Raw genomic sequence first — 24,796 nt, 5'->3', positions numbered from 1 at the left:
TCACACAAATTTTTGCTTGATGCATGTACATTAAACAATTAAGCTTTTTGTACTTCAAATTCGGGAAAGGAAAAAAAGATTCAGAAAATGTGATGAGATTATGTCACATGTATCACATTGAAATTTAACTAACAATCCAATGAATTCTCGAGACTAGTCATATCCACGTTCCTTCTCACAAAAAATCATTATGCAATAATTGTTCAAAGACTCATAAAAACTTTATTTCGTATAATTTCCATTCTCACAATCTTCCATGCGACACTGGTTTAGTACAAAAAAGGACTTTTACGCCACTAAAGTAAAAGAAAATTGATTTTCACACTTCTCTTTTATCCAAATGCACTCGTCTTCTTTGTTTCTTTTTTTTGTGATCATGTGAAATTACATTATTCTCCTTTTCATGTCTAAAAGAAAAATGTATAAAGGGTAATTTTGTAATTATACATGAATGAAGACAAAAAAGGAGTGCACTTGGATAAAAGGAGAGTGTGAAAATCAATTCCCAACTAAAAATCGGCATATGTGGGATGGAAGTCTATCCGTAGATGAAGATATAATTAGGACGAAACACCGGACACATTTGTCGAATAAATCAACAGAGACTCACTCACCTATCAAATATACCATATAAATAAATACCTACAATCGAGATAATCTTTTTCTTCTTCTTCTTCTCTCTCTCTCTCTCTCTCTCTCTCTCTCTCTCTCTTTATAAAGGGTAATTTTGTAATTCTTTTTTTTCTCTTTTTTTTGTAATAAAAGCATCGGATGTCTCGAGATTGGAGTATGTGATCGAATGAATAAAAATAGTTTGAACTAAATAATCTATTAGTAGGATGCTTCCACCGTTATCAGGCATTGTTTGACTCTGTATTTTTTTATTCTCTTTCGAAAATATATATTTTTCGATATTCCTTGCATCAAGAGTATACATATTACTCCAAACCCAAAGTAGTAATTAATACTCCATAAATTTATGGCAACAAAGGTCACAGCGTATGTAGTTATTTTAAATTCAAATGTTTCTCACAATGCAGATGTGGACTCGAATAAACTGATTTGTGCCTGCCAAAGAATGCAGACGTTCATTTGGGGTTTTGAAAGTAATAAGTAAGGAGAGATAGATAGAAAAGATTTATTGAACTCTATGCCCAAGAAATTTGAATCCTCTAAACGAAATGGTCATTATGACCTTAAAATAAAGGAAACAAAAAGAAGGCAAATAATATTAATATGATATGGTCTATTAACTTGGGTGAAGATCGGAAAAAAGAACTACGAAATCACTACCGTTGGTGCAAATAAAGTTATAATCGTGGCAACACCAAATTATCAGAATATATATTAATTTGGGATATATATATCATTTGGCATGGCGAAACAGTGCCAAAACGACGCCAAAACGACGATCATAATGGTGCCAAAACGACGTCGTCACATGGGTTTGAGGGGGTCTCTTCTCTTTGGTTGTTAAGTATCATTTGGCATGGCGAAACAGATTGATGATCTATTGATTTTTTTGTGGGTCCATTTCGGATCTCACAAAAGGGATTCTAATCGCTTATTATTCGAACATTTTTATAATAATGAGATGTTCAAATCATCCTTGTGATATCCAAAATAGGCCCTCACAAAATTAATGAACTAGTAATCTATTTCGCTCTGCCAAACGGTAGCAAATCAAAGGAGGAGGGGCCCTAAACCCATTAAACGGCGCCGTTTTATAGGTCGGCAAAGGGTGTCGTTCCATAGGGACGGCAGAGTCTCCCAATCCATCAAAGGGACGGCAGAGTACCCGAATCCATTAATATATGTAGTAGTTTATTAACTGAATATCCTTTATTATAGTCAAATAATCCGGAAAAACCGCAGGCAAGATCTACAGAGGCGCCGGCAAGTGAGGGGAGTGTGGATCGGACGCCATGGGAAAAATATTTTTTTTTGGTAAAAAAAAAAAAAAAAGAATTTGCTCTAATCATAGCCTACAATTTATTTATTTATTAGTTTAGTTGACCCCATAAAAATATTACACGGTGAACCCATTACCGAAACAGGGAGAAGTTAGAACTGGCCCCTTCTTTGTCTCTCTTCTCTCTTTGACCATTTTTATCACCGAAGATTGCAATATTAATAATAATAACCACCGGATATTCGGACCAGTTTCTTCCGCGTGCACCTCAACTAATTTTGGTGTCCTGAAATAACGACCGGGCAAATCCTCCAACAACTCCAAAGTTTTAATGTTTGGCCTCCGTGCAATTTAAACATGTAACTTTATGGAGGACAATCACTTGAAGTATTGTTTTTCTCATTTCTATTTGGCCAAACTAAGGAATTGGCTAAAAGAAATTATGCTCCGTCATATGTTTGATTACTACCGATCATGTAACAATCTCAAAACATTAAAAATATTTTGGTGAATGAAATTGGAAAACGTGTTCTACGAATGGAAAAGTACATTGAATTTACAATTTTCGACCACATATCAAAAGAGTAATTTTGAAAAGCCATAAATTTCGAGGATTGACGATGGCATTGCCTTAAATTCACAATTTAAGGCAATTTAAAAGTATTTTAGCATTTACTTTATACCAAACCAAAGGGTAATTTAAAATTTTTGTTGACACGAATGATTAACTTAAAAAAAATAAACCGTGAATTCAACAAAAATACAAAAAAAAAAATTTACTGAAACGAAAAAGAACAAAAAGGTAGCTCGAACTCACGTTACTCACCCTCACATGAGAAGTTCATTTTTTGGATGGGTCGGTCATTAGCCCATTCCTCTAGACGTCAAAGTTTGGTGAGGTTCGGACCAAGTAATCAGGCCTGAATTTAAAGTTGGTCCAAGAAGCCCAAACACGGGTCAACCCATTTGGTTATGTATTCTTTTCCGGGAAATTCCTGGCCGATCTTATTTTTTTGTATGGGTTTCATGTAAACCCCCTTTTGTAAGTGCTATCCCATCTAGGCCCTTTTTAAATATGCTTTTACCATTTTGCCCTTTTCACTTTTCAGCAGCCACAGAATTCACACCCCAAGAATTCACATCCCTTTAAAGAATTCACACCCCCTAAGAATTCATACCCCTAAGAATTCACATCTCCAAGAATTCACACCCTCGAGAATTCACACCTCTCAGAAAAATTCACACCCTCAAAAATTCACACACCTTTGCAAAAATTCACAACCCGAGAATTCACACCCCTTTGCAGAATTTACACTCCCGGAAATTCACACACATTCGCGTTATTCACACTCCCAGAATTCACTTCTTTGAAAAAAGACACAATTCACATCTAAATAAAGAATTCACATATTCGGAAAAGACATGATTCACACCTTAAAAAAAGACAAAATTCACACCTCTAAATGCAGAACACACAATTCACATCCCTATATGCAGAATTCACACCCCAAAATTTTACGGTCTTTTTCAGAATTCACACCCATGCTATGTCAACATATATGCACACAGAGCTATTCTGAAAAGATTTTAAAAAAACAAAAGAAACAAAACCAAACAGAACTAATGCCAAACTACTCTAAAGAAAACTCGTGAAGCATTAAAACTAATGCCAAACTATCTCTGATTCTAATTACTAATGCCAAAGTACCAGGTAGCCATTAAAACGATCATCATCACCGTCATTGTCTGCGACAATGGAAGCAATGACTGCAGCGGAGGCTTGCTAGACAAAATCCAGCCACCTGTTTGGACCATTTATTCACCGCCCGTCGATAATCGACTGAAAGGTGGCAATTATAGAAATGCAACCTATTTTATTATTATTTTTGGTATTTGTATTTTAATAACATGTGCAGGACACTTGGCGTATCTCTATTTACTTGAAAGTTGAAAGGACACATGACATTGTCTTACACACTTGACGGTTGAAAAGAACACTTGGCATACTCCTACACACTTTGATGTTAGTGGGAAGTTATTTGGACAAGTGGAAGAAATGAGAATGAGGAGTATTGAAGAAGTTTGGAAGTTATTTCCTGCACATCTTTGTTTTTCTATAAATAGCCTTTTTAGGCCTTATTGTAAAGACACACAAACAACGCCAATCAGGCCTTTATCTTTTCTTTTCTAGGAGTAGAGTTAACTTGTAATTGCTCACTCAATCAACATGATTGATTGTTCTTCTACTTTGAGGGTTAATAAAGTCCATTTTGTTAATCTTCTTCCCCACTTCATCCACTTCATTGTTTGTTTCCAAAGAAGTCCTGAAATACGGCAAGGAACCAAACTCCACTTTTCACACCCACATTCCAGCAAGCTTACGATACAATTTCCCGTCGATTGGAAAGAAAACAAGAATTTTGGTAACAATTTTGGCGCTAGAAGGAGGGCTCATTACTAATTTGGAAGTGAGCAATGGCACCAAATGGCTCAGAGATTGAATCGTCTGACTTGATCCAACGATTTGCGAGGGTTTTAAATGACCCAGAAAGTGAAATAGCCAAAACTTTGATGGCTATGTTTAAGGTAGCAATGGCACGAACTCAGCCAATTGTGGAAGTACCAGTTAACGTAAATGTTAACCCTGGGCAATACAATGGATATGCAAATTGTGTTATTGAAACACCTTCTTCACAGGTGTATAATAATCCTATTTTTGAACCTAGGCCTAGCCCAACAAGGCCAACGGATTTTTATCAACCAATTCCAAATACTAGTGGAAGTAATGGAGTTGGAAGTCAATGTGGTAATGACCAAAATGAAACTATTCCCATTGGTTTCAAAGTACCGCCTAGATTTGGTACTAGTCAAAGCCAATATGTGCCTCCTATGGCACACTACACGTCAACCACAAAGGTCCCTGAATTATTTGTTCAATTGTTGATCAACGGCATTCGTAAGAGGTATGGATTTTTTAGAAGCCATCTGTATTGGTATATGTATTGGTTTTGGTTGAAATATGCCCAATTTTGGTTAAGAGGTGTAGATAATGTTCATTGCTTTTCTACAATTTTGGGCAAATATAAGTGGCCAAATTGGCCACAGTTATGTGAAAACGAAAGCCTTGCGCGTAAGGCTTGAACATTTTGCGGAAATGGAAAGTTTAGATTCACTCAATAGAAAGTGAAATGGCCAATTAAATAATGGCTAACCGACCAAAATTAGAGGGTTCATAAGATATGGAAGAATTCTAGCCTGTGTTCAACGAGTGCCATCCGATACGAAGATTAACCATTATTTAGTGGGATAATCTGTGGGTTTTGGCATCAATTAATTACATAGAAGACCAATCCTTCATGCCATTTTTCATGGGTGTTGAAGATTATTCACGGTCTTCAAGTGTTTAACTATGAAAGTGGCTATTATTCATCATAGGCTACGAAAAATTTTGAAATGCCTTACTGACATTTTTATTTTTATTTTTCCCTTTTCATCGTATTTTGAAAAAAGAAGTTTTTGCCAATTATGAAATGAGAAGTAGCCCTCCTTTTGATATTGAATTTGCATGGGGGCAAACTCATCTTTAGAAAGCCAAATTATGCAAAGAAAGTGACTTTGGCGTTGAGACTCGAAAGGAGTTGAGTCAAGAAAATAATTCGATCAGAAAGCCTTGCAAAGCGCGCTTTTGACATGTTATTAGTTTGAAGAAAGCTATTCATTGGCAATCTTGGAGAGCAATCAGTTACTGGGGTTGAGCAATCTTCGGCCACTGTCCATTTCATTCTAATTGAAGTTTTAATCTGAAAGATTGACCATGAAGGGAAACAATCTCTGAGATTTTATCATGCACGGAAAGTGGTAACACCACAGGTACATGTGGGAGGCTGTGATACATGTGGAAGACTGGAAGTCTCTCATCAAGGCTTTAAAATGCTTAATAGTCCTCCGTCGATTTGAACAGTCCTCCGTCGATAAGTCGCAAGGCATACAACCAACACTCTTGAAGCACGGTTCTTATATTATTGACCATTGATTAAAAACTTTAATCATGTTTATGGTCCAAGAGAACCCTTTGAAAAAAAATATATGTGAAAAGTGTTTAAAAATTCATTTTTAGAAGAGCCAACTATAAAACTTAAATGGCTCGAAAGTTTGAAATTCAAAGCGAGTCGAATTAGACCATCGTTGGTCACATAGAAAATGATCCTTCTACTCCATCTATAAGGGTTTAGAATGGTGAAAACTTGCCCATGGAGTAGAAGTTCAAGCCAATCATGGCTGCAAATCATGAACAACCATATGTTCAATACGAATTTATGTTGGACGTTGTCCGGATGTTAAGAGGGATGAATTTTTGAAAGCCTTTCATTTTGGTTTTGGCTGAAACACGTGTGGATTTTTGGCTGTCAACATTTCTATCGACAGACCACGTTTCCAATTTCCTTTCAGTAGGAATCACAGTTAAAAGGAAAACTAATCGACGGAGGCATGCCACCATTCGGCGGTTGTTTTTAAGCCTTGAAATCCCACCATGTTATTCTCGATAAACGGCTATTAAGCCTTCAAGGCTTTGTTATGTCAGTCGAAAAAATGAAAGGGTTGGTGTAAAAGTTATCTAAAACTCTTCGAGAGTTGGGGGCAAATGTTTACACCGTAAAGAGTTATCACCCGTTGATATCGACAGAGGGGTGATTTAAAACTAGTTCATTATTCACTTGGGTTACATTAGCACTTCACCCAAATGAATAAGGGGGGCATTGTTTGGACCATATATTCACCGCCCGTCGATAATCGACTGAAAGGTGGCGATTATGGAAATGCAACCTATTTTATTATTATTTTTGGTATTTGTATTTTAATAACATGTGCAGGACACTTGGCGTATCTCTATTTACTTGGAAGTTGAAAGGACACATGGCATTGTCTTACACACTTGGCGGTTGAAAAGAACACTTGGCATACTCCTACACACTTTGATGTTAGTGGGAAGTTATTTGGACAAGTGGAAGCAAAGGAGAATGAGGAGTACGTATTGAAGAAGATTGGAAGTTATTTCCTGCACATCTTTGTTTTTCTATAAATAGCCTTTTTTGGCTTTATTGTAAAGACACACAAACAACGCCAATCAGGCCTTTATCTTTTCTTTTCTAGGAGTAGAGTTAACTTGTAATTGCTCACTCAATCATCTCGATTGATTGTTCTTCTACTTTGAGGGTTAATAAAGTCCATTTTGTTAATCTTCTTCCACACTTCATCCACTTCATTGTTTGTTTCCGAAGAAGTCCTGAAATACGGTAAGGAACCAAACTCCACTTTTCACACCCACATTCTAGCAAGCTTACGATACAATTTCCCGTCGATTCTCCGTCGATTGGAAAGAAAACAAGAATTTTGGTAACACCACCGCGTCCAGAAGACACCGGCATCGAAGACTACGCACTCCCACCCGACTCGATCAAGGAAGCGTTCCTCAAGGCCGCCGCCACCGTCGTCTCACGCGCTACCTTGATTTTCGAAAAAGGAGGAGCGTTGCGTGGAGGATCCGTGGGGTAAAAGACGGGGGACGGTTTGGTGGGGGTGAGCAAGGGTGTGGATCCTCCGCCGGCCGGGGCTTGTGTGGCCGAGAAAGGCGACGGGGTGGGGGAGGCGATGCGGGATGGGGTGGCGGTGGGGCTAACGGAGGCGGAGGAGAGAGTGGATAGGAGGGGATCCAGTGGAGGGAGAGGAGACTTGTGTGTGGACCGAACGGTTTGAAGATTGTGGATGATTAGGAGAAGAGTGATGGTGAAGATGAGAGAGAGAGAGAGAGAGAGAGAGAGAGGGGGGGTATTTTGGGTACCTCACTCAAAACAGGGCTTATGTGGGTAGACTTGGAGAAGGGGTGGACCTATGCGGGTAAGTAGAGACAAAATAGGGCCGACTTGAAAGAACCACTTCTCTTGATAGTTGAAGCGATGATATTTGGGCCATCAAAACGGAATGCACGTATAAGGGTGGGTGACTGTTCCCCATGTATACTTTTCGTATCAATGAAAGTACCATCTAAAGGTTGATAAAAATAAAAATAAAAACGGCATGCACACATAGGGGGTTGGCCGACAACATGACAAACAAAACATGAAACAAACAAATTCAACTATTTAAAGCTGAGTATTGTCTAGCTACAATCACCAATGTAGAAGATGATGTTAGTAGGAAATAAAGACGAAAGTTGTGATCAGTGCGTGCAGGAGGTCTTCTCTTGTAGGTTATGGAGGTGGCGGTAGCTAATCGATGGTGGCTAAAGTGGAGTTTGTGGAGGTGGCAATTCTATAGTAGCCCTCAGTCTATGGTGGCATTTTGGGGCTAGCAGTGGCTAGGGTTTGTAGAGTAAGGTTTGGTTTTCTTAAGTTTTTTGGGCTTGGGCTTGGGCTTGGCCGACTTGATGTTTGGGCTTGGCCCATTAAGTGTACATCTAGGATTCGATCAGGCTTGGCCTATTTGGTGTTTGGGTTTAGACCCTACGGTGTTTCATTCAATATTCTATAGGATATTGATGTACCATATCGAGTTCAATAAAATTTAGGGAGCTTTGGCAAGAAGGACATACTATAGGGGTTATTGATGTAATTAGGACATCAAAAATTTTCAACGAGCCTCTAGGACATTTTTCCCCCGCCTTCCAAAACTATCGCCCTTTGAAACTAAAAAACATGAAGGGGCGCAATCCTAAAGCAGTTTCGTCAAGCCCCTCGTGAAAACGACGACTATGGTCACCGGTGACAATAGAAGCTCCAGCTTTGATTGTCCAAGTTCGGCGAGGCTCCAACAAGCACAATCGGAGCACAATCGGGAGACGACAAATACAAGACATGCTCTGATCGTGCGATTGGTTGAGAGCGTGAATAACTTGCAGTGCGTCCCGTTCTACTATGATCCGAGACTAGTTCCATTTCACGGCTGTTTCTAGAGCACAATGAAAGCCCAAAGCTTCAATAATCCCAGGAGAGAAGGAGCCTTTGGAAGAAAGACTCCAGAGCTCTAAAACAGTGGGTTAGACCTGTGGATACAAGACTTTGCTCCGATTTAATTGCGCCCATATTAGTGGAGGGTGGAATTGGTTCCTCGTGATTTTGTTACCGCCTAAACTGGCTCGAACATCTTGCATAATTCGTATAAAAAGAAAAAGAAAAGTCATTTGGACCCTGGATTGGAAGTATGATATAACCATTCAATTCAAGCTAAAGTCATTATTAAAAACATGTACACTTCTACGATGCATGAACACTTCTAAAAAGTTGTCTTGTTGTGCCGGACACCAATGTGATACGCATTAGACAATCCCCAGCCCGTTCCATGAAGTGCGTGGTTGGGGATGAATGGAATGATTAAAGGAACTACTTTTTTCTTCAATGATCTTGGTTTATTGTAGATAATAATTGCATGACATAATGGTGTTTAAGTTATCAAAATAACTGCTGTGTGACTGTGTCTTTGAGGAAAATGCTGTCTTGTTCGATCTTATACAGAATTGATCAACTAGCTTTAGGCAATGTTTGGAGTCTCTTGTTTTCCAATGAGTGACGCCACATGCCATCCATTCAACCAGGGGCGGATCCACCTTGGGGCACGTGGGGTCATGTGCCCCCACGCCCTTTTAAAAAAAAAATCCAGATTTTGTGTGTGTGTATATATATATATAAATATGTCCTACATGTGGAAGATGTTAGTATGTTGTGCAGTGGTAAGTGGCACTCTTTGGGGAAAGAAAGGACTTGGGTTTGAGACCTCACTCCTCTATGTTTTTTTTGTGTTTTTTCAAAATACACTTGAACTCTTTCACAACCAATGTTTCTCCCACTCTCCAACGTCTCCAATCATTTGTGTAGTAGTCAATATGAACCCGCATATTGTATTTGTACATTTTGGTCCCCAAAACTTGTACTTGTAGAGTTAATAATAGAAAAATAGATGAGAACATGTGATAATTTAGTTTTAACTCATATAGTCGAGGTGCACAGTTTGCCCAAGTAACTTTTATTAAAATACATATATACTTTAAAATTATTACATTATCATGAATGCTAAAATTATTTTGGTGTGAATGTACTTAAATGTAACTCATATATTATGGCATTACAAACAAAATTGATACCCTCGCTATGTCAAATTCCTAGGTCCGCCGTTGCATTCAACTAGAAGATTACAAAACCAAACTCTTCATAGAGTCCACAAACAATAGAATTCTGTTGTTCTCTTATGTAGAACTAATGATCAACCTTCTTGAATGGTTGGAATCTGTTCAAATCGTCTTTTGCTTCTGTTTTTTTTTTTCTGAGTCAAATCACATACATTGAGCTAGAAGATTATGATCTGAAAGCCAACCACTACAACAAAACCCAGTTTTCAAGGCATTTGAAAATGCCCCAACAGGTGCTTTGTTGAGGCAGTTCAACTTTCGGGGCTTTTCCATCAAGTGCCGTGTGTATCGGTGCCGCTAAACCTTTATGGGGCACTTTTGCCAGCCACAAGAACTCACTACAAGAAAAAGTATGTTTAGTGACGAAAAAGTGGCGACAAAATTTAATTTCGTTGCTAAATGAGTATATTTGGCGACAAAAAAATAAATTCGTCACTGTTTTGATAACTTTCTTGACGAAATTATTTTGTCACCAATTATAACTATTTAGTGACGAAAAAGATATTTTTGTCACCAAAGGCTCCTATTTGGCGACGAAATAAAATTTTCGTCGCCAAAAAAGTAAAAAAGAAGACGAAATTATTTTTTGTCGCCAAAGATAACTATTTGGTGACGGAAAAAATATTTGTCGCCAAATGAACCAATTTGGCGACGAAAAATATTTTCGTCTTCTTTTTACGTTTTCAGTGACGAAAAATTTATCTTTTGGTGACGAAATTTATGAATTACGCTTTGTCACCAAATATATTTCAGGCATAACTCTTTGCTTAGAACTCCGATTGAGATAATTTAAATTGGGTTTGAACAATAACATAAAGAGCTACGACTTTCATGTTTATTAAAATTGCTAATTTTAATGTTTAATAGCTCAAAATGCCATTCAAAATATATTTTAATGTTCAATATATGTATGTGTTATATATTAAATATTTCAAATATATGCTGAAAAGTTTGTGTGGTGTAGTTGGCTAAAATTTGCATGCAAAACTTAGGGGACTCGGGTTCAAAACCCCGCAGGAGCAAGAAAGTGAGATTTTTTTCACATATAAGAATTTCTTTCGCGACGAAAAATTTCGTCACCGATGGGTCACCTTTGACGAGCCAAAGGGAATAATTTGTGACAAAATTTTTTGTCATCAAAAAAGCACAATAGGTGACGAAGAAAATTTCGTCACCAAGTCATTTTTCCGTTACGAAATTTTTTGTCACCAAAAGGCACTATAGGTGACGAAAAATAGATTTCATCACCAGGTAGGAATCCTCGACAACCTTTAGTCGACAAATTTTTTTTCGTCACCTATATTATTTGTGACGAAAGACATACAATTTGCGACGATTTTCATTCGTCACCCAATATAATTTTTCTTGTAGTGACTATCTTGATGGGACACTTCTAAATGCTTCAAAATACGATTTCCAAGGCACTTTAAGGTGCCGTATAAATGAGGAAACCATACACAGTCAAATCATGGTTAAGTTTTTGTAGAGACACTTTCAACTGCCCAAAAAAAAATTATTAAACTTTCTATCAAACCCAATTTACATAAGGGTTCATCTACTGTCAGCCCACAAGGCTGACTATTGTCCATGGCAAGCGCTAAAAATTTCCGTCCACGCTCAATTACTTTTGCAGTTGTTTAACATCCTTCTATGCAATGTCAGTCCACATGATTTGATTGATTGTTTTCAGCCACAAATGACCGAATTAACCCAAGCTCTTTTGAAGTAAAAAAAAAAAAAAAGTGTATGCATGCAAAATTGTGCCTTCTCTCATTAGTCTTCTATCCAATAATGTTATCCACGCATAAACACGAAATGGAAGGAGCACCTTAATTAAATGATTATTTTTTTCACAAACACCTCCAGCTACTCATAGTTTCAATTTTAAATTTGCAAAAATAAAATTTATTGGCAACCAAATGATGCAATGTCGTCGACTATGAAAAAACGTATATAATTTCTAAATAAAAAGGACTTATGCATATCATTTCATTTTTGTTGGGAGACTAATTTTGAAATTGACAAAAGCAGTCTAAATATTTTTCCTTTTTGATCGGGATAGCCTTCATCCTCTTAAACACATTTCTTATTTGATGCACCGATGCATGTTCGGAACTTCCCATAGAACGACAATACAAAAATTATGCTTATTTGAAATTTAGAATAAATTCGGTCCAGGTTGGCTGAATAAAAAAGTTGAATTATTTTATTATGTTTATTTAATTTTTTTTCTCAATTATTAGTTTTACGCCAATTCTTTTATAGAATATTAATTCGGCTCAACGAGCGAAAGCTAAAAGATAAAAATAAAAATTTATGACTTCTACCCAATTATTTTTGAAAATATCCAAGATAAAGTCCAAAAAGCCAATTTTTTGGGCTTTATCTTGAATATTACAAAAATTAAAAATAAAAATAATTAATTTGTCTGATTCTTTTATCGAGACAAATCAATAATCTACAAAATTTTGTTGCAAAATTAACAAACGGGGAAAAAAATTTGAAGGAGATCAAAACGGAAAAAAACTCAAGAAACCAAAAAACATCATGGCAGAATTTATCGGGGTGTTTTCAGTAGTGAAAAATTTGTAGATTTTTCTTTGTAGTCGAGAAGTTATTAGGTGTTTCTGATAGTAAATAATTTGTTGAGAAATATAAAGTTGTTTCCGGTAGTGAATAAGTTGTTAATGAATTATGAGTAGAGTTACTATAGCAATTGTAATGTCTGGGTTTTTTAGACTCACTAGAAAAGTAACACGTGCGATGCACGTGGACCAAATCAAAAAACATATACCCTTTAGTGTAACTACTTTGTAATCCCAAACACTAAGTCCATAGAACTTAATTTTTCCGTCCATATCAAGTCTCAATCACACCAATACACATGAAAAACTACCTTTTGAATATAGACCACTTGGTTATCAAAAAAGAATATAGACCACTTGGATAGATAGAAGGTTCTTGTGAGCCTAAATCTTGAAGGAGATCATTGGGTTCTTCCACGTGCTGCCGATAGTTAGCTAATGTACAGTGATAGTATTACGGTATTACCTTATGTACTCACGTAATGCTTATGTGCCAGGTATCTCTGAGGAAATTTGGTATTTATGAGACTAAACTCATTAACCGTTAATGGCTTCGTAAATAAAAGTATTACCCACCAAAGAAAAATAAATGATTATCAAAATGACAATGTAGAGAGTTAATCATATAATGCTTTTTCCCACAATGTATGTCCTCTTGACCAGCATTCGTAACCTAATAAGAACAATTTTGCTTTTAAACGATCTATATTTCTCATCCTAAGATCCAAAGGTTTTGTCTCAGCATACTTGACATTCTCACATATAATTTATCAAGTTGTTTGGTGTTATTATGCTTCTAATGACAATAGAAATACTCCTATTTTGATAGTCACAACAAAAATTAGACAAACAATCAAAGTAAGAACATAAGATTGAATGTACTTATGAATATGAGATAGTCTACAGATGCAGATTCCAACTACCATGCCCTCAAAATGTTAACAAAATACCTGCATCTATGAACCAAAAAGATTAGTTCATAAGTTAATTTGTTTGGTACATCTTCTCGATTTCACTTCCTTTTTGCAAAATTCTTTCGTTGTTGGGCTTGATGATAATAGGAGGAAAAGACAAAGATATATAAACAATTACACACACACATAGATATAGGAGAACAACTTTTCAATTTTGACCGGTAAAAATTATCTTTTACCGGTCAAAAATTGATTTATTCGGATCGTCCAAAGCACTTTTGGATGCTCGCGATCGACTTCCATAAAAACTTGTTTATGGAACCCTCCGCATAAAAGATTTTTTTGTAGACATAAATACGCCAACTATTCTCTACAACTTAATTTGTTCAAATTCTAAAGCAAGTTTACTATGGAGTCTACTTGTTTGTTTGTGCCTCACTTATTAAAAGCTGCATTCCACTCATTTTGGGGGCGCAATTATTAATAGCCTAAATAAAACACACAATCGAATTCACATACAATTCCATTTTCCCGCTTCTTCTGTTCTCATATTTGAAGGCTGCATGCTATTAAGAAATAAGAAATTGTTAATATCAACCGACAACGAACGAACCTTTGAGGATAATGAAGAAATGGAACCCTTCGTATAGATAAATTTTGGTGGCTTTTGGGTGGATTTACGCACCACTTCTCCCCGGTCATACAAAAACATGTTGAGGACTTGAAGCGAACATTTAGTGTGCATAACGTCCCTAAAGGGAACCCCGTCTGCACAACATATTCTATCAATAAGACAGGGGATAAAAGGCTAAAATCATTATCCCTAATACGAACAAATTTTCAGATTCTGAAGTTGAAGTATAGCCAAAGCGAATGATCCGCTATGTCAATTTCCTGTTCTACTACTGATGAATATTATGGGAATACGGTGGATACGTTTGGGCTGGCCAAGGAGGCATCTCATATCTATGAGAACCTAATTAAAAGGGCGGAGATGGAGATGGAGGGCGGAATATGGAGACTGCGTTTGTCTCAGTAGATGATTCCTCCGACATCGTCATCGTCGCTGCTTAACGATTTCCTAGTACTACATTAATGGGTTGCCCCAAGCGTAGGGCGGGGACCGACGTAGCACAATACCCGGTAAGTCCGGAGTCAAATCCACTAAGAACGGTGATGTGTACTAACTAAAAATTCGGGTTGTTACTTATTTAAACTGGCTCTTAGGTAGCCACTCCTTGTAGTTTGATATTGAGAGATTAACTAAAACAAGAAAATTGAATGTGCTTTTCTAGAAAATTGAAAGGAGGTAAAATCGTAGGATTCATAGCACTCGCAACCAGTCCGGATTAACCTGCTCCATTCGATATTCTTAAAAACATTCAATTTTAGATTGAAAAAGATACCCCACAAGATGCGAGACTCTATGGTCGCCGTTTACCCATGCGCAGCGGAGAATGGGTTTTGGACCCCCATTCTCCCGTTCACATGGGCTCCGACAATGCCTAGGTTCGTCCGCGGAAAGTATTTTTCCAATCTTAAATCATTTTTACATTGTTTGAAAATAGAAGCAGTATCCGGACTAGCCACGGTATGCTAATCACCCCGCGACCCTACCTAAATAACTACTCACTCATTATTAAGCAATAAACAAAGGAAACCCTAAACTTAAGCATGAAAGAAAATAAATGAGAGATAACAATTAACTGAAAATTAACGAACAACTTTAATTAAGAACAAAAGTTGAAACGAATTATCGGAGTGCGAGTAATTGAATAAAGCTTCAAATAACTTGATAAGAACAAAACTCAAAAGAAAAACAGTCGGAACAAAAGTCTTAGCAGCCCCGTTCTCTGTTCGTAGCTCTCGGTCCCAGCATTCTTTCGTCCGTGGAAAAAATATATCCCCAAAGATGCCGCAGCCCTCTTCCTTTTTTATTTTGTCCGTAACCCCTGCCGACTTAAAACCAAAACCCTCGTGGGCGCTGAGAATTCTCTTAGGCTGAGAATTCGCTTAGGCCTAGTTCCTTTACATGGCCCCACCAGTTAGTCAAATGCTTTTTTATCAAACCTTCCAATTACCTAAAACATAAAAATTAAGCATTAAGTTCCGAATAATAATATAAATGAGACTTAACAAAGATAAATTAGGGAGCGTTAATGGGAACATTTACGCTCCTATCACACCCCCCAACTTACACTTTGCTGGTCCCGAGCAAAGAAAACAAAATGCAACTAAAGAAAACAAATTAAAACAGATAGTTCTTTTAAACCCTCAAGCGGCCCCGGTAGGACAAGTGAAGTCTCGTAAGGGTTTTCAACAGTGATCACCCACAAAACACTTTGAATCTTCTCCACATGAAATTCGAAAAACCGTAAGACAGTTCAATGATACCCAAACAAAGAACATGAAGCCATCGTAAAGAGATAACGGGCATAAGCAGTTCTAGATACTATCAAGTCATAAAAATTTGCCATGGCACCTAAACTCAACGTGTGTGAACAAAAGCTTCGGTCACAAGTGAAAAATAACCAAAAGTTCTCTCCGGACCGAGTTTCGACTTCAAATCTCACCATGTCATGCACTCAACAAATGAAATCACTCGAAACAATGTGCATATTACTCTCAATATGTGCGGGCAGACGTTATGTAAATGAAAGCAAAATACTCCGCACACAATGACACGAAAAGAAAGCTCTTTATATTGGACACACGATCTCATGAACGGAATGCCAAGTATTGAAAATTCTCTCTATCCACCAATTTACAGCCCATTGCCCATAGGATCAAATAGGACTTCAATTCGGGTTATAACATCAGGTAAGGAAAAATATTTCAAGGCTAGGTGAGAATTCAAGTGTCCGAGAATGACTTAAAACAATAGGGCAAAATAATGTGTGCCCTTTCTTACTTTTTTTCTTTTTCTCTTTTCAACTTCGCCACATTTCTCTTCCTAACTCTTTAATACAATCTCATATAAAAACTAGTATTTTCCTTTCTACAATGATTTGGTGTCTTTCCTTTTCACTTTTTTTCTCTTTTTTTTTAATTAATTTTTTTTTAGAAAGATCACCAATCAATAAAATACAATTCTCAACTTCATTCATCTCCTTATTTTCTCACTAGTTCACATCATTAACTAGCCATTCTCAAGACACAATATAGATGGTGGAGCTCAACAAGAAAAAGGCTAGCATGCAAAAGGCTTAAACGGGCTCATAAGAGATGAATATATGAAAGGAAGAAGCGTACCAGCTCAAAATAGCAAAGATGGCCTATAATCCTTTCCAAGGGGCAATACAACCATGTAAATTTCAAACTCAAGGCAATTTAAAATTATTTGCAACACTTGACAACAAAAATAATGAGATCCACAACGAATTTTCTCTCTCGAGACAAACAAGAGTTTATTTGACACCACTCCAAGAAAAGATAAGGCTCTAAATTCAAATGGGTATAAGTCTCCACTAAATTAGCCATCGAGAATAATCAAGTCACAGCTCACAAGTAACCAAAGCCCAAATAGACGTGAACTACAAATGTGCTTAAAATAAATGCCATGACAAATTCTTCGCGACAGGCTAGCAAAAAGAACTACTATGCCACCACAATATCAAAACAATGACTATCACATCACAAACTCAATCAACTAAGATCCAATCTCAACAGCCTTCAAGTCTCATGAAAAAAGAATCCTACTATTTTTTTTTTTCAAATTTTTTAACAAAATAAAGAACAAAGTGATATCTCCCCCCAACTTAAACTATTCAATGTCCGCATTGAAAGCATGAAAAAATAAAGATAGGACATAAACATAAAAGAGAGGATAGATATCACCTCGAAAAGGAGGGGCTAAGTAGAGTAAACTATAGAGAGAGGGAGACCCCCCAACTCGAATCGAACAACCTGCGAAATGTTAGCCTCCAAAACAGCAAGAAAAATAACTAAAAGAAATAAATAAAGCAAGAAATAAGAGGAAAACAAAAAAAATCATCCACTTTCTTCATGCGAAAGACACGGGTACTACTTTCCTCCCTGTTTCTCAAGTGAGAAACAGAAGGCTATACCAGACCAAAAAATAAAAAGTTCATGTACGAACAGCCAAACGCGGGTACCGAACATTTATTATGCCAACGAGAGTTAAGACAATGAACATAGTACTCCATTCTACACCTTTTATCAAAAATTGAATTCGACCATGCCACAAGATTAGATATTTTGAGTAGCGCATTTGCCGAGTTCGTTTTAGATATTTAAGTTCCAGCAAGTGTGCAGCCCAAACTAGATCAATTTTCAAAGCGTTGACAAAGTCCACAAGATATGAATGACAAACTAAATTAAATTCATCAACACAAAGAAAATCAATCTGCTCCACATTTAAAAACTCTTACAAAAGTGGAGATTCATTAGCAGGGGTGGCATAATCTGTAGCTGAGAGTACTTGATTATTCAGTGCAACTATTGGCAATGACTCCTCAAAAGGCATATAACCTAATGCAACTATAGGCAATGACTCCTCAAAAGGCATATAACCTAATGCAACTATAGGCAATGACTCCTCAAAATGCATATAGCCTTCACTAATGACAAGCAGCTCTATTTCCTCTTTTTCTCTCGCATCAGAATCCTTAGGAAGTGGCTCTATTTCCTCTTTTTCCCTCGCATCAGAATTAATATCCTCAGGAAGCAGCTCTATTTCCTCTTTTTGTCTAGCTTCAGAATTGGTATCCTCGGGAAGCGGCTCTATTTCCTCTTTTTCCTTATCATCAAAATTGGTACCCTCAGAACTTTCAGTCAATTCACAAAATTGGAGCTTTTGGGTTAATTCATCTAGGTAATCCCAAGTCTCTTCAGGATTTTTATCCAGAATTCGTCAGTTGACCTAAAATTCACTTGGTATGGCTTAAGATTTAAACTACGGCAAAAGATAACCAAAAGACTGCCAAGCTCACAATTAAAACTCGACCAAGAGAATACGACAAATTTAAATCGCTCCCAACATTGTGACAAAGACTCATCATCTTGTTGAGAGAAATCTGATAGTTCTTGCAAAAGCATATGAGTCTCATATGAGGGATTGAAAGTTTTGAAAAACTATATTACAATCTCACTCCATGTCAATCTTGAACTCAAACAATTAAACCAATCTAGAGCACTATCATGCAAAGATGCTGGAAATACATGTAAAAGAGCCACTTCATTGCTAGCAAAAGCTTCATCAAGGTCATGAATATGTGAAAAAGAATTTTCTGAGGCCAAACCATAAAATACAGGAAGTGACATTGAACAATCAAATTGATTTTCATAACCTCCATAGCACCTTGCAAAATGGGACATTTTTTTTTCTTTTGAACGATAAATAAAATAAAATAAAATAAAAAACTAAAAAGAAAACAAATAAAAAATAACTACCCGAATTCTTAACACACGTTACCGTCCCCGGCAACGGTGCCAAAAATGCTTGACGATTTCCTAGTCCGAGATTAATGGGTTGCCCCAAGCGTAAGGCGGAGACCGACGTAGCACAATACCCAGTAAGTCCGGAGTCGAATCCACTAAGGACGGTGATGTGTGCTGACTAAAAATTCGGGTTGTTACTTATTTAAACTGGCTCTTAGGTAGCCACCCCTTGTAGTTTGATGTTGAGAGATTAACTAAAACAAGAAAATTGAATGTGCTTTTCTAGAAAATTAAAAGGAGGTAAAATCGTAGGGTTCATAGCACTCGCAACCAATCCGGATTAACCTGCTCAATTCGATATTCTTAAAAACATTCAATTTTAGATTGAAAAAGATACCCCGCAAGATGCGAGACTCTATGGTCGCCGTTTATCCATGCGCAGCGGAGAATGGGTTTTGGACCCCCATTCCCCCGTTCTCATGGGCTCCGACAATGCCTAGGTTCGTCCGCGGGAAGTATTTTTCCAATCTTAAATCATTTTTACATTGTTTGAAAATAGGAGCAGTATCCGGACTGGCCACGATGTGCTAATCACCCCGCGACCCTACCTAAATAACTACTCACTCATTATTAAGCAATAAACAAAGGAAACCCTAAACTTAAGCATAAAAAAAAATAAATGAGAGATAACAATTAACTGAAAATTAACGAACAACTTTAATTAAGAACAAAAGTTGAAACGAATTACCGGAGTGCGAGTAATTGAATAAAGCTTCAAATAACTTGATAAGAACAAAACTCAAAAGAAAAACAGTCGGAACAAAAGTCTTAGCTGCCCCGTTCTCTGTTCGTAGCTCTCGGTCCCAGCATTCTTTCGTCCGTGGAAAAAATATATCCCCAAAGATGCCGCAGCCCTCTTCCTTTTTTATTTTGTCCGTAACCCCTGCCGACTTAAAACCAAAACCCTCGTGGGCTGAGAATTCTCTTAGGCTGAGAATTTGCTTAGGCCTAGTTCCTTTACATGGCCCCACCAGTTAGTCAAATGCATTGGGCCCTCTCAATTGAATTGCAAATTCAATAGTCTTGCCGTGGACATTAAGTCCGATCCTAATAAACTGTGGACCCATATGCACCTGCTTCTTCAAATACCATTTAATATTCTAACTTTAGGCTTTTTTATCAAACCTTTCAATTACCTAAAACATAAAAATTAAGCATTTAGTTCCGAATAATAATATAAATGAGACTTAACAAAGATAAATTAGGTAGCGTTAATGGGAACATTTACGCTCCTATCAGTCGCCAATAAATTCAACCACGGAAGGCGAAGGGGATGCCTTTTTTAATTTGCAGGCCGTGGGAATGAGTTTTTCGTTGAGGGTTTGTTGCTTGCTGTTAACTGACGGACAATTTGCGATGTTTGCCGTTCCATATTTCGCCGGCGGACGTGACCTTTGGAAGTGCATCCGTTGGTCATGTGCGCCACCTTTGCAGGTTAAGGCACCCAAGAGTTTTTTAGGTATTTAACCGATTTGGGGAGGGCATTTGTGGAAAGAAAAAGGAGAAAACAATAGATAAGGCTTTCGTGCTTTTAAAAGAGAAGTATAGATAGGGGTGTTTGGACTTTGGCTCAAAGGGTGTCCTTGATTGACTTCTTGCCAATCGTAGGTTTTGGGTCTCAGATTGGGCTAGGTTTTGGGTCTCGGATGGGGCAGATGATTGTTCCTTGTGCATAATACTATTTCCTTGCTTCTATTAGTCTTGTAACAATTTCAAGATTAATAAAAAATTTTGCTATTAAAAAAAAAGTTACTGTAGCAAAAACAGTGTTTGTTGACAATTTTTTTATTTGTGAAAACGAGTTGGTAAAATCCTGAAATTTTTTTGTTAGTGCAAATGAGATAGTAAAATGTGTTAAATTTTTAATATTTTTTATTAGTGAAAATGGAACCTTATTTACAAAAGAAAAAAAAAGGGAAAGTTGCTTTAGGAAAAGTGGTCGTCATTTGGTGGTAAAAGTCACAGCATGCTAGTTTTGTCATTAAAGGGAGGGGAGGGGCACCTTTTACCTGCCACATTTTCAGAAAACATGTACATAATTTTAAATCTACCGGGCCCACTTATAATCAGCCCTAAGGGCGGACAATAGATTTTGCGTTTACATAATTATCTACCGCAGAATCATGTTGACAAACAAATAAAACTTCTTGATATGAACTGAGAGGTTCTCATACAAAGCCAAAAAACTTAATCAGTTATTCCACTACCTACAAAAATCAAATGAAGGAAGAAGTAATTTTGAAACAGAATTAAACATACTATTCAACTTAGTGAATATTGAACATTACAATAATGGCTTAAGAGTTCTCAAACTCAATTTGAATAATTACTAACTAAAACTGTAGAAAAGTATCAAATCCTTGGCCTTCTGCACCGGGAAACAAACCTGGAAATCCAACAAAAAAAGCAAAACTCTATGTTCTTATTCAAAATTGCAAAAAATTGAAGTCTCATAAATTGAAATTACAATAGATAAAGAGAAAACAAATGCTATTACCATCATGACAGCTGCTCTTGGTGGTGAGGGTTGAAGAGGATCAGATACCAATTGTTGCTGAATATGGTTAGCGCCTTTATTCTGAAAAACAATCAAAGACAAGGTATTTTTTCACTTTGATTTGCAAGATAATCTATTGTACCCTTTCAGGCATAAGCAGATGGCAGTCTAGATTATACAATACCAATCTTCTTCTCTGTAACAAGTTGGTTTCTCTCGACGGGGTTTAGTCTTCTCCAAAGTACAATTGAAGGAACACACAAAATATAAATATACACTGCATAGTTGCATCTCTGCATAAAATAGAACCCCAAAAAACTAGAACTCAATCTGAAAAATGAACCAGAAACGAGAGTTGAAGCAAGGTGTTACCTCACACACGGCGAACGGACACCGAGGGGAAGAGTAAAAAATGCACAGAAACCCTTCCAATCTGCCATTGCAATTCGATATCTGAGGAGAGAGAGGGAAGAGAGAACTCGGAGGAGAGAGAGGGAAGAGTGGATTGTGTACCGAATTGTGTAGCACTTTCTAAGGTTTGAAAAAAAAATGAAAAGCGCCAGTTCCCCAATTCCCGAGAGATTATAGCGCCAAAATGAGACTTGGCCAAAATTTGAATCCAAAGAACAGTATTGAGGCACCTAGGGGAGAAGTGCCCTATTAGATTAGATATCAGCGATGTCGTTTTCAGCCTTTTAAACTCAATTGATTGATTATGCCCTATTTTTTGAGGCACTTGCAAGTGCCCCTGCTATAATTGGATCACCAGATCCTATTCACCAACACACGTTGCAAGGGAAACTGCCCCATTAGGTCCAACAAATCGTGGCACTTAGTGGAAAATGCCTTTTAAAAAATGCCCCTAAATCTGCTTTTTGTTGTAGTGAACCATGCTTTTCCTAGTAAATGTGGCAGATATGAAAACAGACAAATGAGAGAGACTTAGAAAGACTTCTATCACATTATGGAGCGAGAAGATTAAGATTTTTCCAGCGGTCAACCATGCTTTTCCAAGTAAATGTAGAAGATATGGGAACAGACAAATGCATAAGACTTGGAAAGACTTCTGCACATTACAAAGACAAATGGAAATATACGCGTTCTTTGATTTGTATACGCGTGATTTTCCAGTCAAACCAAAAGATTTTTCATCGCAGTGATTTATGTATACGCGTTCTTTGATTTGTATTTGTAGACTCAATCTAATTAGAGGTCTGTTTCCACTGCCCAATAATTTTTGAAAAACCCTCCCTCTCCCTCTCTCTCTCTCTCTCTCTCTCTCTCTCTCTCTCTCTCCATAATACTGTATATAATCTGAAGTTCTGAACAAGTACATATAGGCTAGGCTTGAGAGGATCTCCCTTGATTACCAATCCATTTGACTTAGGAAGAGGAAAGTAATGGGTGGATCACCAACACCATCGGTTCTTTGTGCCTTGGCCTTTTACTTTGTATTCCTCCTGGGCTTGGACCGCTTGGTTCAGATTGTCCGAGCTCAAAATGGTACTACTCCTCCTTCCGAAGGTTCTCTCTCTCCCTCTCTCCCTCTCTGTGTTCTCTATGTGTTTGGGAGATCCGTGCCTATTATGGCGTTACTCACGTGGTACTTCCAACTATTTATGTTGCGGCAAATTTTCAGCAGGCGTACTATCATCAATTTTTATTGAGTAGTTGAGAGATAATAAATGAGTCAAATTGTGTGATGATGATCTTTCAATTATAGGGAGTACCATTTGCTAATGCCACTTGTATATATGTACGCATATATACACGAAAAAGGGGTGCTCGGATCAAACATCCTACACACATCGGATGCTGTTGATTCCCGCATGGGCCCCCTCGTTTTTTTTTATAGAATTTTTGGACGGCTCGGATCGGCCGTCCGGTGGCCGGAGACGGCCCCGCGCGGCCGTCCCTATGATTTCGGTACCAACCCCGTCGGTACCAATAGTGCTACTCCTGAATAATTGGCCTTGAATGAAAGTCTACTTCCTCCGTCTTTTTAAGCTAGGAAAACACATAGAGAGGTAGATAGAGAAAAACATGTAAAGAGGTAGTTGGAAAAACTCAAAACCAAACAAAGTGATGTTTCCTTTATTTTTTTTGCCAAAACATGGTGCTGAGAAACAATATATCAGGAGGAAACTCTATCCCTAAAAAAGGGATCAAGAAACCAGCAGTAGGGGACTCAGTCCAAAAATTACACTCAACTCCAACTAAATTCACCACTCTAAACAAATGGAGCACTCCAGAAAATAATCAAAAAATCCACACAGGGGTGATAGAAGCTCCAAAAATATGAAGCAATCCCACACAGAGACACCAAAGAAGAGAACCAGAAAAAAAAAATAATAAGAAGAGTAAAACCGGTAACAAACAGTCGTCGGATACATGCATGGCGGAAGAGCTGGAGGAGGGGCGGCGGATGGTAGTTTGGAGAGGAGGAAGATGGGGGTGAAGGGGGAATGAGAGAAAACCTCTAAAATTTAGGATCGGGAGATAGAAAAACCCCACAATGGGAGAAATTCCTCCCCTCCCGTTCTTTAGAGTTAGAGTAATTTTTTTTTAACAGCAGGGTTAGAGTAGTTGTAGTGGTGTTAGTTTGGTACTAGTTGCAAGGGTAGTTGGGTTGAATTGGGGATGGGTTGGCACTTTTATCCAAGTATTTTGAGAAATGTAGTAATCATTTTGAGAAATAATTACTTTTTAGCGCAAAAATGTCACTAAATAACAACTTTTTTTTTGTTCTAAAAAGTGATTATTTCTCAAAATACTTGGGAAAAGTAAAAAAAAAAAAACTACTTTTCTGATTCCTCTCGTCAAGACGAATCAATAACCCATAAAACTTTAGCGCAAATTAATAAATGCGAATAAAATTCAAATGATGACAAAATTTTCAAATTTAAGTTAAGTCTAAAAGAACGCTGAGAAAAACAGGGCTTTGCATGTGGAAGCGCAGTAATTGGTGTTTAGGGGCTGAACAAATATATGAGTTTTGGCACAACACATTTTTGATTTTTGGGTTTAGAAAAAAGGCTCGGAGGAGTTTTTCCCATTCTCCTTTTCTACTTCTCATATTTGTTGGAAACAAAAAGACCAAATTGCCCTTTACTTATTTTGGAAATAACCACACCCCTCAATAAATAATTAAATATTAACCTCCCTACACGTCCCTACATTTTACATTTGCCTTGAAAGTTTGAAGATCAGCAAAAAGAGTACGTGTTCTTGGGTTCCTAATCGGTAACT

General features: G+C 37.3%; 1 protein-coding gene across 4 annotated transcripts in view; it reads left to right on the top strand.

Annotated features, from left to right (window-relative positions):
- LOC131301121 (probable LRR receptor-like serine/threonine-protein kinase At1g56140) overlaps positions 1 to 24,796 on the top strand; it is a 477,161-nt gene that overhangs the window by 285,501 nt on the left and 166,864 nt on the right. The gene's annotated exons all lie outside the window — the stretch shown is intronic.

The sequence above is a fragment of the Rhododendron vialii genome, chromosome 9a, assembly GCF_030253575.1.
Source record: "Rhododendron vialii isolate Sample 1 chromosome 9a, ASM3025357v1".
Taxonomy (NCBI): Eukaryota; Viridiplantae; Streptophyta; class Magnoliopsida; order Ericales; family Ericaceae; genus Rhododendron; species Rhododendron vialii.
Note: the sequence above shows the minus strand (reverse complement) of the source record. Positions and strands in the feature narration are given on the sequence as shown.